General features: G+C 36.9%; 1 pseudogene; it reads left to right on the top strand.

Annotated features, from left to right (window-relative positions):
- Positions 1-260: 260 nt before the first annotated feature.
- LOC127546502 (CD99 antigen-like protein 2) lies at positions 261-11,440 on the top strand (annotated as a pseudogene).
- The last annotated feature ends 1,685 nt before the right edge of the window (positions 11,441-13,125 follow it).

Raw genomic sequence — 13,125 nt, forward strand, 5'->3', positions numbered from 1 at the left:
TCCATGATCAAGCAGTTAGGCAGTAGTAGGCTGACTCTTTGTATGAGCAAATTGGATAATTTAAATATGAAAGTGGCAAATCCAAACTCTATGTCAGGTTTTGACTTGAGAGATGCCTTAGGTCTTTGAACAACCACTAAACCCTCTCTAAAGAAAACAGGCTCTGAACTTCTTGGTTTTGATTTGAGTGATGCTTTGGATGATAGAAGTGATGGATTTGAGCTGGCAGTGGTCCCAATATAAAACCTGGTGAAGGACTAATGGGTAAGGATCTAGAAGATGACATAGAGGATGGCTACAAACCCAATAAGGACAAAGATAGCAAATATGATAGTAATGATGACGCTAGAATGGGAAGAATAGCAGAAACTGGGATAAACGCCAGTACAGCCAATGCCCTTGCAATGACACTCACTGGAGCAGTCTCCAGTTATATTTCCTATAAACAAAAGAAATTTTAACATTCAACAAGGCGTCAGTATTGAAAATGTCAAAGGACAAAGCCTAGAAGGTGAGCACTAAAGAACCTCAGGTTTAATATTCAGCATTGCAAACCCAGTTTGCAGAGAAACCTTCCCAAGATTCTGAAGATCTAATTCCACAGCAAATGCACGTACACACATTCCAAATGCTTTTAATTTTGCTTATTTAATTTGGATTGAAAGCTGTTCTCCGCCTCTATGGAATAACTGACTTTTTATTGCCAAAAATTTTGGGGGGGTTAGGAGGATTTGATTATTTATGCTGGGCTGAAAAACAGCGATAATACATTTAAAAGTGATTGGGATCAGAAAAATGCAATTCAGTCAGATCTGTTGTGAGATAACTGATCCAGTCCCTCATGGAATAGAAGTATCTAAGATGAAGGTGATGAAAACCTAAGAGAAAAATGGTTCTGGCTCCTAAGGACCGCTGCTCTGTTGTACCATAAACAGCAATTCTACAAGACTATGCTTCTCTAGTCCATTGGAAAATTGAAATAAGGTAAGGTTAGGAATTTAGGTAGTCAGGGGTGAGACAGAAATAGAAGAAGGGATAAAACAAACTAAACATGACAAAGAGCTGCAAATGAGTGCTAAGGTCAGAAGTAGAATTAGAAAAATCCATATTGTAGTAGGATAGATGTGTAAACATATACAGACATGTACAGCTGTGTGTATACATACACACACACACACACACACACAGATATATGTTTCAGAGTGCACAAAACTGATTGAGGGGGTGGTCTCTCAACATATACAACCTGCTGTCTCCTCAGCTTTCTCAAAGTGGGAAATATAAATGTTTTTTTATTTTCTCACCCTAAAAAAATCAGCTATAGAAAACAATATCTGTAGTATTATTTTTTATTTATTTGTTTATATTATTATCTGGTGGCAAGAGCTTATAACAAAGATAACATTACCTGTCAGTATATGGGAATGTATTTATATCTGTTAAAAAGCATGAGTGAAATATCTGTGCCTATACACAATTAAACATTGTAGCCTAGTGGTTAGAGAAAGCACTATATTTTGATCCCTTCTTTATTTGTTTTCTTTTCAGAAAAAGAAAAAAAAACAAATTTTGTTTTTGAGAATAAGAAGGGATTGTTGTTTGTCTTATTTTGGAGAACATATCCTTAATCCTATGCAAATTAACTAGCAGAAACAGCTTTCTTGAATATCATTTAGAAAAGTGAATGCATTGGTGTAAAATTGGAGTTTAAAAAATAAATCCTAGGCTCTGAGCACATGTCCAAAGGACATGTTGCAAAAATCTTTTCTATGTGTTTGTCAAGTTGAAAGAAATTTGGTTCTATCATTGGCCAAAGACTGCTTGTGATTCTAGTCCCTACTGGGTTTCTATGTGACTTGGGGCAAAGGTCATTGTTTCAGTTTTTCTCTGCAAAATGAGAGATTTGTACCAATCACTAAGGGTTCTTTGTCACTCAAGATCTGAGACCTATTCAGAATAGGAACAAAGCAGCTTAAAATTGAACCATCTAAAGTTATTTTAGAAGGCTAGATAAAGAATATTTCATAGGGCAAATAGAATTCTATTTACATAGAACCTCTCGACTGCATTCTAGCCATGCTTACTTGGATGATCATATCCACAATTCCTACAGGAGTCTTAACTGCTTTGCTTTCCTGTATATATTTATAAACTAATCTAACCACAATATTCTCATATAAGGAATGTCTTGCAAAACTTTCTGGAAGTACTTTTCTTAGTTTTAAATCTGTATTAAAAAATATCATGTTAATAAACACCAAAAAAAAAGTTATAAAGAAAAAAATGGCATAGCCATTACTTAAGATAGGAAAAAATCTTGGATTTAGAGAAAAGATTTGTATTTTCAACATCATAAAAATTCAAAGTCGTTTACTTCTATGAAATATTGGAGAAATATATCTAATTTACAGAAAATACAGAGAATATATTAAAAACAATCAATTTCCAGGAACAACTTCAAGATTAAGAATAATGTTTTAGTCTTTATGTTTATAACTTTCAAGGATATTTTCTATCTATTCCAATAGATCCAAATATATTAGAAAGTAAAAATCATGTCATAACCTTTTTTCAAAAAAATTTTGTGTACTAATAATTAACATTTATATAGTATTTTAGGGTGTTTTCCATAGATTATGCCTAATAATAATATTTATAAAATGCTTAGCACAGTGCCTGGCACATAAATGCTATAAACATGTCAGTTATTAATAATAGTAATATTAGTAATTAGTAAATAGTAATTTATGAATAGTAATTAGTAAATAGTAAAAATAAATCACCTACTATATGGTAAGTGCTTTATAAATATTATCTCATTTGATCCTCACAACAACCCTGAGAGATAGGTTCTATTATTATCCCCATTTCACAGCTGAGCAAATGGAGGCATGTTAAGCTCAGGATTACATAGCTAGTAAATTTCTGAGACTGTATTGGAACTCAGTCTTCTGGACTTCAGGCTCAGAACTTTATCCATTACCTCACTTAGCTGCCATTTCATCCTTACAACAATCCAGGAAGGTATATGCTGTCATTGTCCCCACTCATAAATGAGTAAACTGAGTCTGAGAGAAGTTAAGTGACTTCTCAGAGTTATATAAGTGATGGATGTCTAGGGTAAGATTTGAACTCAGGTCTTCCACACTTAAAGTCTAACAGTCCAGGGCCAGCACAGAACAATCTCTTAAAAGATAAACAGAGAAAAGTAGATATATAGCAAATAAAAAAGCACTAAGTGTAAAAAATAGGAGGACAGAACAATAAAAGTTGAAAGGAAGCTTCCATACATTGCTGCCATTGCCTACTTGGCAATATATCAGAGGTCTGTAATTAGATGCCAAATAGACTAAGGGAAATTGTAACCTGAAGTTGTAGAGAATTGAGTCATTAACTTGGGATCTACTGACAAATTAAATTTCACAATGCACAAAAACAGAATGCAATTAAAACTTTTTGTGATCAGAACTTTACGTCTGTGTTAGAGGTGAAAACACCTGACCAAATAAGAACCTTTTAGTTTTTCAGTCATTAAAATCCCTTGGATAGTGTATAAGAAATAACTTATGTAAAATCCACTTCATACAAAAATCTTACAAATATATTTCAGGGTATTTCCTCTCTATGCTGGTATTTCCACAGTAATAGTTCCAGACCTCATTTAAAATCGGAAGGAAAGAATAGATATGACAAAAAAGAAAAAATGAATCTGAATGTAATGTAATTGTAATGACCAATCTTGGCCCAGAAGAGTTTAAAGAATAACAATAATAGCTAGTATTTATATAGTGCCTTATGGATCACAAAGCACTTTACAAATGTCACCTCACAACAACCCTTTGAGACAGGTCCTATTATGACCCTCATTTTTACAGATGTGGAAAAGGAGGTGGACCGAGGTACAGTGGTTTGCATAGGTCACACAGCTAATATGTAAGACTGGGTTTGAATTCAGTTCTTTCCAGCTCTAGGAATAGTGTTTTATTCATCACACCACCTAGCTGCCTCTTGATGTATCTAAAAGTGTTCCTCTTTCACTTCATGGTGGGTCAGGGAAGGGGAATGTCAACTACAGCTATGGCAAACAGCATGTAGTATTTCTTGTTGTTCCCTTTGTCTTCTATCCCCAGATTCTTTTGACTTCTCTTTTTCATCTTCTCTTTCTTCATTTGGCCATCTCTTTCTGGTTCCTAATGCCTCAATCCTTTGTAAGGTCTCTACCTTATAACGAGAAACTTAAATCCCTCACCATTCTGTCAGTCATGACTCATGACAGTGCTTATATATTCACCCCATAATCCCCAGGTTGAGAGATTATGAGATTTATTTAATTTTGTCTTTGTGTTTATACTTGTATTCCTAGCACTTTGCATAGTGTTTGACACACAGTAAATACTTGATAAATGCTTCTCTCTCAACAGTCTCCCCATTCGTTTATAATTTTCCAATTATAACCTTGATTCTGAAATTTTGAAAAGTCATATGTCAATGAGTTGATGGACCACAGACATATTTACCTTTGTCAGTGTCCAGCTTTCATACAGGTCCTTTCAGTGCATTTATCTGAGGGGCCAGTTATCTCTCAGTTCCTCAAAATAGTCTGTCTCTCCTCAAGCATTTTTTTATTTGAGATACTGTGTTTGTTCTCAAATTGATTTTTATAGTCGTGCTCCTTAAACTTTTTCTTACCCTTTCAAGAACCCAAATGTCCACATAACACATGAGTCATTAGAAAATCTAAATCAGCCTATCTGTCTCTGTCTCTCTCTTCTTCACTGAAATTATTTCTGTTTGAGTCTTCCAAATTTCATTTTGGATACCTTCTTTCTCATGGGCTGACTTTTTTGTGGTTTTAGAATTTGAGATCCTACCTAATTTTTTTCTAAACCTTTTGAAATTTCCTCTACCAAAATATGATTTACATAGAAAACCTTTCCTTTATCATGAATTCTTAGACCTTGTTTCCAGGGTTCTAATCATTTCTATGTTGGTTATCATCCATACTAGAATAACAATTCCTCTCACTACTTCCTTTAACCACTTTCTGAAATATGAAGTTATTAAAGGAAGCCAAAGATGTGTTAGTTGCTTCTCTGTTCTTGTCAGTAAGAGTTCCAATGCACATATTGGTAAATGATGTCTTTCATCCCTGATATCTCCTGTATCTGGATCAAATTTGTGACCTCTTTTCTTGACTTTAACATTCATTTTCCCCTTCTTCTAGGTATATTTTTCTGAACATCTGACTTCTGATTTCTGCTTCTATTGATCTTCTTCCATTTCCTTCCATTACATTTTCACCCTGAGGCATCTGGATTCCCTACACGAGTATATGCCAGTCTGCTCCAACTTATATCTGTTTTGTTCTTTTAATATAAGGTATACTTTTTTGAAGCCAGATAAGTATCATTCCACAAAGTCTTAGTGGTACCTATGTGTGAGATCAAATTTTCCTCTTTATGTTAGAATCTATAGTTTCAAGTTGCTCTTTATCCATATTTTGCATGTAAACATATCAGGTCTTGGGTTTTATTTCTGGTTCATTTCTCAGATTTTGACTCCTGTGAATAATGGAGCATCTCTACTATTATTCTTCTACCTGTGTCACCATAGAGGAAATACAATGGTCACTTGTTGTAATTCAGTCATTTGAGGTGTGTCTGACTCCTCATGACTCTATTTGGGGTTTTCCTGGTAAAGATCGGAGGGGCGTCTTCTCCAGTTCATTTTATAGATGAGAAAACAGGGTTAAGTGATCGGTCCAGGATCACACATTTAATCAGTAGCCAGATTTAAACTCAGGAAAATGAGTCGTCCTGATTCCATTCCCAACACTTCAACCACTGCACCACTTAATGGTATGTATATAGGTTGATTGATAAGGAAGCTTCTTTCCTCCACCTTTCATTTCATCTTAAAACCTTCATCTTAGATTTGAAAGAATCAAAAAAACATTTAAGTAACCCTCAACAGTTGCAAAGTATTCCTAGCCCCAAACTCATCAATTATTAAGCAATAGTTTATAAATTCAAAGCCTGTTCTCACCATCCTCTTAACCACCTTTTCATTGTCCAATCAGCCTCCCTCTCCCAATGCCTCTGCCTTCAACTGGCAGAATGATAAAAATACCAGCCCTGGCTGTAAAGTCTTCAGTTTCTTGCCCAAGCCTTCAACCTCTATAAAACCTTTCTAGGTGTTTTTTTTTCTGGCAATATCAATTATCCCCATGTGAATCACCAGAAGTGGGTAATGGTTATCAATTTTGACAAGTCTTAGGAGACTCTCTATCATGTCCTAGATACATACCCCGGGAAGACTGCCAGCCTCTCGATTATTAATGTCAGGTTGACAGATAGCTGCCTCAGTACCCCTCAGCAGGGAGCTACCGATCTCTACTCTATGTCTCTTCTTTCTCTGACCCTCACTGGATTATCTCCATTATCTTGTCTCTCTTGGGTTACTTGGATTTGACAGTAGAGAACATCTAAAAGAGATTTAGAGGGGACATGATAGCTGTCTTTAGATATTTGAAAGGCTATCACATGGAAGAAGGAATAGTTTTGTTCAATTTGGACCCAGAGTGCAGAAGTAGGAGCAATAGGGGAATCTTGCAAAGAGGCTGCAAATTCTGGCAGCTTGGGAGCAAAAACTTCCTAAAAATCAAAGCTATTTAAAAGTGAGATGCGTTACATCAGAAAATAGTGAGTCCCCTCTTGATGGAAGGCTTCAAGCAAAAGCAAGATGATGATCCATCAAGAATGTTGTAGAGGGGATTTTTCTTCATGTATAAGGTCCCTTCCAACTTTGAAATTCTGTGATTCTTTGTTACTTAGGGGATAGAGCAATAAAGAGAGGACACAAGGCTCCATATTGTTTCCTGGAACCTCTTCTTTCTACCTTCAGGGATAAATCAACATGAGATGAACATTCAAATCTGATAAGTACACTTGCAGAAGTCTTCTTCTTTCTTCCTCCTCCCCACCTCTCTGACATGCAGGTCTTCTCTCCCATCACTAAAAATCTAAAGAATTGTTCATCCTTTGTTTTTGAAGAGGACCAATGACATTCATGGGGTGATATCTTGACTAGTGCATGAATTGGATTTAAATGAGGCAGGGTTGTGCAAAATTGTCATGCTCACTCTCTTCCCATCAAAGTTTAAGTGACGAGACAAAAATCAAAACAATTGGCAATGGCTCCGGACTCAGTGCATGACTTTTGCATTTTCAATGTCTGGCTAAGTTCTAAGCACTCCACAGTGCCTGCCTGCTTCAGCCACCTTTGTGGACATTGAAACAAGTTATTCTCATCTGTCCATTCTGCTGTGGCAAAGCCTTCACATCCCCCTAATTCACTGATGGGTTTGGGATTTAGTGGTTATGTTCGAACTGTTTTAGCCCTTCTGCCAAGACAATTTAGAGACATGTTCTATATTATATTATGTTATGTTATGTCAAATCATATTACATTATATTGTTATATTATATAATATCATGTCATGTTGTTATATTATATTATATTATAATAGATTATGTTGTTATATTATCCTGTTATATTATATACCACACCAAATTATATTATATTATGTCATATCATATTATATATTATTAAAGAGGTATATTAAAGATAATAGAAACCCATAATACAAAGAAAATCCATGTTATCTAGGCTGGTTATACACCCAGTGAATATCTTTGGAAATGGCAAGAAAAGAAAAAGGAATCAGCTGCTGAGTCCTGCTGATTACTCTGTGTACTAAGATAGTACCACCCAATTCTCACTTACATTGGTGAATTGGATCTCCAAGAGTGTGGCCGTTACCTCAACTTCCAAGAATATTCTTTGCATAAATTTTCCTAAAATTGTGGTTCATGAAGCTCCAATGGTATTCTTATTTTTAACAGTCAATCAGTATACAAATTAGCTCAGGAAAAGGCATTTACTAAGACAGCATAGCAAGAACAATAGTTACTCAACCATTTCCTCCCCTCCAGCTAAATCACATAGCATTTGTGAGAAAAAGTATAGAACAAAGAGTGGTAAGATGCATGTATATGGAATACATGTCTCTGGGCTTCAGTTTTCTCAGCTATAAAATGAGATTGAGATAAATAACTCCTAAAGTCCCTTCCAGCTTTAAATCTATGATCTTGTGGTACTATGATCTTATGATACTATTTCAGAGCCTCAAAGTCTTTCTCCCTTAATGGGATTCTCATAAAGTTCATCACTTGATCACCAGAACTATCTTCAGGGAAATGCTGGTAAACTTTTAAATAAATCTCTTCAAGAATGTAGAACCCACTTTTGGATTTAGTCTGCGTTAACATTTGTCCACCACTTACTTAAATCTAGACAATAGGCTTATTAATAAAACAATAAATGATTATATATATTATTTACAAAATAATAAATCTAGTCCTGATGTGAAGTACATGTCAATTTCTGATTTATACTCATCATGAAAATTTAATAATTGACTCTTAAAATCAGTAAAAGTTGGCTCCAACATACCCGTGGCCTAACTTCTCTGGAATTCATAGTTGTCTGTGTTCTCTACTTCTTTCCTATATCCAAGTCTGGAGATTACATTTCTATTCAACTGCTTGTTCTTGCCTGGACACTCCGAAATCAATGATCTCTTAAATTGCTGGATGGATTGCCTCCTCCTAGGTAAGTAGTTCTGCTTCTAAATTGTGGCCAATGAAGGAGAAGGTAAAAACACATCCCCTTCCCCACATAAACACACATGATGAGGTGAAATTCTGTGCTCTTCCCAAACTGATCTCTACAATTGTCTCCTATTTTGTTATAGTTGGAAGACTAAGTTACTTAAAGCCCCCATAGACATAATCATTGGGTTTTGTTTGTTTATATGTTTGCTTTCCTTAGCCAATGATCAGATCCTCTTAATTCCATTGCAAAAAGATGTTCATATTTTGTAAAGGGATCATAGTGTGTTAATATATTAATTTCTCATCATCTGGGATTGCATCCTGTAGCTATATCAACTAGCTGAGGGGAGGGGACCAAATGTCTCCCTCCCTGCCTTCTCATGCCTTTTCTAATATATCTTTTTGATTTTACCCTTTCTCTCTATTTCTGAAGTTATCACCTTTGGCAGCCTTTTATCTACTTGAAAATGGCTACTTTGTACCCTTTGAGTCTAACAACACCTGTAGTTTTCAACTGTTTTTTATAGGATTTGTTTAACATTTTTTATTGAAGGCTCAGATAATGGCAAAGATGGTATGCTTATCAAATCTGCAGATGAAACAAAGCTGAGAGACAAATCTGACACATCGGATGACAGAATCAAGATGCGAAAGGTCTCAACGGGATATAACAATGATTCAAATCTAATTAGATGCTGTTTAATAAGGATAAATGTCAAGTCCCACATTAGGTTTTAAAACACACACAGAGTCTCATAAGTACAAAATGGGTGGTACTACTGATGTTGGAAGTGAGGTAGATGGAAATTCACAGGAAAAATCCCTGGGGTTTTTGTGGACAAACACTCAATAAAATATCCCACTGTGGCTTGGTAGCCAAAAAAACTAAAGTTGAGTTCAAGCTGTATTAATAATCCTCTACCCAGGTGAGTAGAGCAACTAGGTGGCCCAATAGAAAGAGCACTGGTCTTGGAATTAGTAAATCTCATTTTCATATGCTCAAATCCGGCCTTAGACACACTAATTATGTGACTCTAGGAAGTCACTTAATGCTGTTTGCCTCAATTCCTCATCTGTAAAATGAACTGGAGAAGGAAATGGCAAACCACTCCAGTATCTTTGGCAAAAAAAAACCAAAACCCTAAAACCTAAAATGGGTCATGAAGAATTGGACACAATTGAAATGACACAATAAAAATCTGGCTGAATATACCCCCCAAATTCTGTCCTGACTCCCCATTCTCTCCTGTCTTCTTTTCTTGTTTCCTTTTCTTAGAACTCCTAATTTTAGTTACCATCTCTTTGCAGATGACTCATGGATATCTATATCCAGTCTAGTCTCTCTCCTGATTTCCAGTCTCACATCACGAACTACCCATCTCACATCCCACATCTACAATCTAGATCTCATAATCTTTCTGCCTGCAACCCATCCCTCTTCCTTAAAAGAACTCCAGCATCCTCCTAATTGCCCATCCTCATCCCTTCACTCTCCTTCACCCCCATATAGCCCATCATCTACCAAATCTCATTGATTATATCGACACACTGTCCCTGGAATCTTTCTCTTTACTCACTGAGACAGCATCCTAGTTCATGCTTTTATCACCTCAACTGGACCATTTCAATGATCACCTATGGTTTGGCCACTGCCTCCTAATTCCCCTTGCTGCCTCTGATCTCTCTTCTCTAATCTATCCATCCCTCTGTTGCCAAATTACTTTTCCCAACCCATGTAGTTTCCCCGCTCAAGGACTTTTAGTGGTTCCCTACCGTGGCTAAAATAAAATATAAACTCTGTTTGACATTTAGAGTCTTTCCCAATATGGTTCCTATCGACCTTTCCAGGCTTATCGCACATTGTTTTCCTTCACACATTCTAGGTTTCTGCCAAACTGGTTTACCTGCTGTTAGTTATACATAATGTTCCCCTTTCTATCTCCATATTTTTTGCATAGACTGTACCCCCTGCCTGGGATGTACCCTCTCCTCACCTTTACCTTTCCAAAGCCCTCGCTTTCCTCAAGGCTTGGTTTAAGTGCCATCTGCTCCTACATGAGGCCTATTGTGATCTCCATAGCTGCCAATATCCTCCCTTCTTGAAATTGTCTTGTATCTACTTTGAATATATTTTGATTCTTTTATCTGTGTACAAGTTTTTCATTCCTCCTTCTCCCCTACCCCTTGCAAGAATACAAGATCCCGAGGGCAGGGATTTCATTTTTCTCTGTATATTTAATGCCTAGCACACAGTAGGTACTTAATAAATGCATGTTGGTTGAAGATAGGGGTGCAAAGCAATAGAGTGGCTCAATATAAATGAAATGGGAAGACGGCTGCCCAATGAACATGTATAATATGCTTTATCCCACCACAAACCATGTTGAGGTTGGGTGAGCCCACTTCTGGGTATACACCACATGTTCATTGGCCATCCAGTTGTACTCGTTTGGACTTCATTGTTTTCCCAGGAACCTCATCATTCTGCAAAATCACCTCAATTCTGGAACTTATACCTCATCAGTACCCAATGTTCCTGGGGTCCCTCCCTCTTCCTGGAGAAGGTGGAGATGAAGAACTCGTTCCAGAAGCTCCATTTAAGGCGGGTGCTCTGGTCAGCCACCCTGCCCCAGTCCCTCCACTTTCCCCTCTACCTCACCCCAGGACCTCGTGTAGTACTTGGTACCCAACCCAGTGTTGCTACCCTAGCACCCAGCCAAATGCACATGATTTCTCACATGAGTGGGAGTGGGGTGAGCCTGTAAGTGGGGGTGGAAGGGAAGATCCTCCCAGTTGATCCCAGATCCTTGATTCCTTTAGAGAGAGTTACACATATATGGAAAGTTTAGTAAGGTTTCCATCTGAAATAGGAAGCCTGATTTTTTCTATAAATTGGGAGAAACTGTGTTTAGCTTTAAGACTAACCCTTATTGAGTACTAGGTAAGCAGTAATCCCTGAAAAGCATTATTAGCTGTTGTTTTAAAAAAATTTATATGACACTGTATGGGGGGGCAAATGTGATATTAGTTTGTATGTGTGAGGTGGTATAAGGTCTATGAAATATTGACTTTTAAGAATCTTTCCTGTATGGAATAAAAGAAGCAAGTAAAAGGACCATACTTATGCTGCCTCCCTGGAACCCCAAAGAACTGCTGTATCAAGGATATTGACAATGTGCTTGAAATGTATTCCCATTCCACTTAATGAAGATGATGACAGCTTTTTAAATGGAGGGAATAATTTAAAGGGGGAACTGGTCAATAAAAAGTCAGTCCTTAGAGTATATACAATATGTCTGGCTTGGTATCAGCCCCTGAGGAGGCTTGACAAGCTTGCACCTTAGAGCGAGACTTCCTTCATTTCAGAGCATTCTTTTGCTATTCTCTATCAGCAAACTGTGTTGTAATTAAAAAAATCTTTTAATTGGCTGCTAAGCCAGAAATGAGTGTATATACAAAAAGTTCAAGTGCATAATCTCTTGCTCTCTTCCGTGGAAGCTTTAAGTAAGGGGAAGAATTGCTGTGAACCTCTAGACACAGAAGGAGCATCAGTTCCTATCTCCCTTCCAGCTGCAAAATGTCCATGAACACATGGAACTTCTATTTCTTGTTTTTATTCTTTCCTAGTCTTAAATGAATGAGTATCTGGAGTTGTAATAGCAAGAATATGACCCTGAGAGCTTCAAAAAGGTCAGAATAGCAGTAACTGGAGTCAGGAACAGAATCTTCCAGTAGCTGCAGCGCCTAAACTTGATTAAAAGCTACTCCAGAGATGCAGCCTGCCTGACTTTAGGGTAGATAGCAATGAGCCAGCCCATCTGAACAAGGGAGTAACTCATCCATCAACCATGTCCCGTAAAGAGTGGATAAGAAGACACCCAAAAGCCACTCAGCTTTTCAGTTTTATTTTTGTTTTTAATTGTTGGTAAGGGAAAATGTTTCATTACAACCCCTTTACATTTGAACCCACTCTTGCCCAGGGACCACATGGTTTTTTGATTTGGGAGATGTGCTCCAATCCTTGCTACTGCTCAGTAAATATCCCTTTGCGAAAGCTAATCAATATTAATTTATTAATTGATATTGTGGAGATGTTGACTTATTACATGATGATTTAGTCTTATGAACAATAATAGTATATGGATATGGATATTTGCATGCAATGTATGTGAATATATACTATCTAATCCCCTTAGGTGACCCCAGAGTCCTTAGGAGAAGAAGGTTATTGTTGTTCAGTTTTATTTGATTCTTTGTGACCCATTTGGAATTTTCTTGGCAAATATACTGGAGCAGTTTTCTATTTCCTTCTCCAGCTCATTTAACAGATGATGAAACTGAGGCAAATGGGATGAAGTGACTTGTCTAAGCCATATAGCTAGTTAATATCCGAAGCCAAATTTAAACAGAGTTCCTGACTCCAGGACTGGCACTCTAGCCACTGTGCCAT

This window comes from Antechinus flavipes, chromosome 2, assembly GCF_016432865.1.
Source record: "Antechinus flavipes isolate AdamAnt ecotype Samford, QLD, Australia chromosome 2, AdamAnt_v2, whole genome shotgun sequence".
In the NCBI taxonomy this organism is placed as follows: Eukaryota; Metazoa; Chordata; class Mammalia; order Dasyuromorphia; family Dasyuridae; genus Antechinus; species Antechinus flavipes.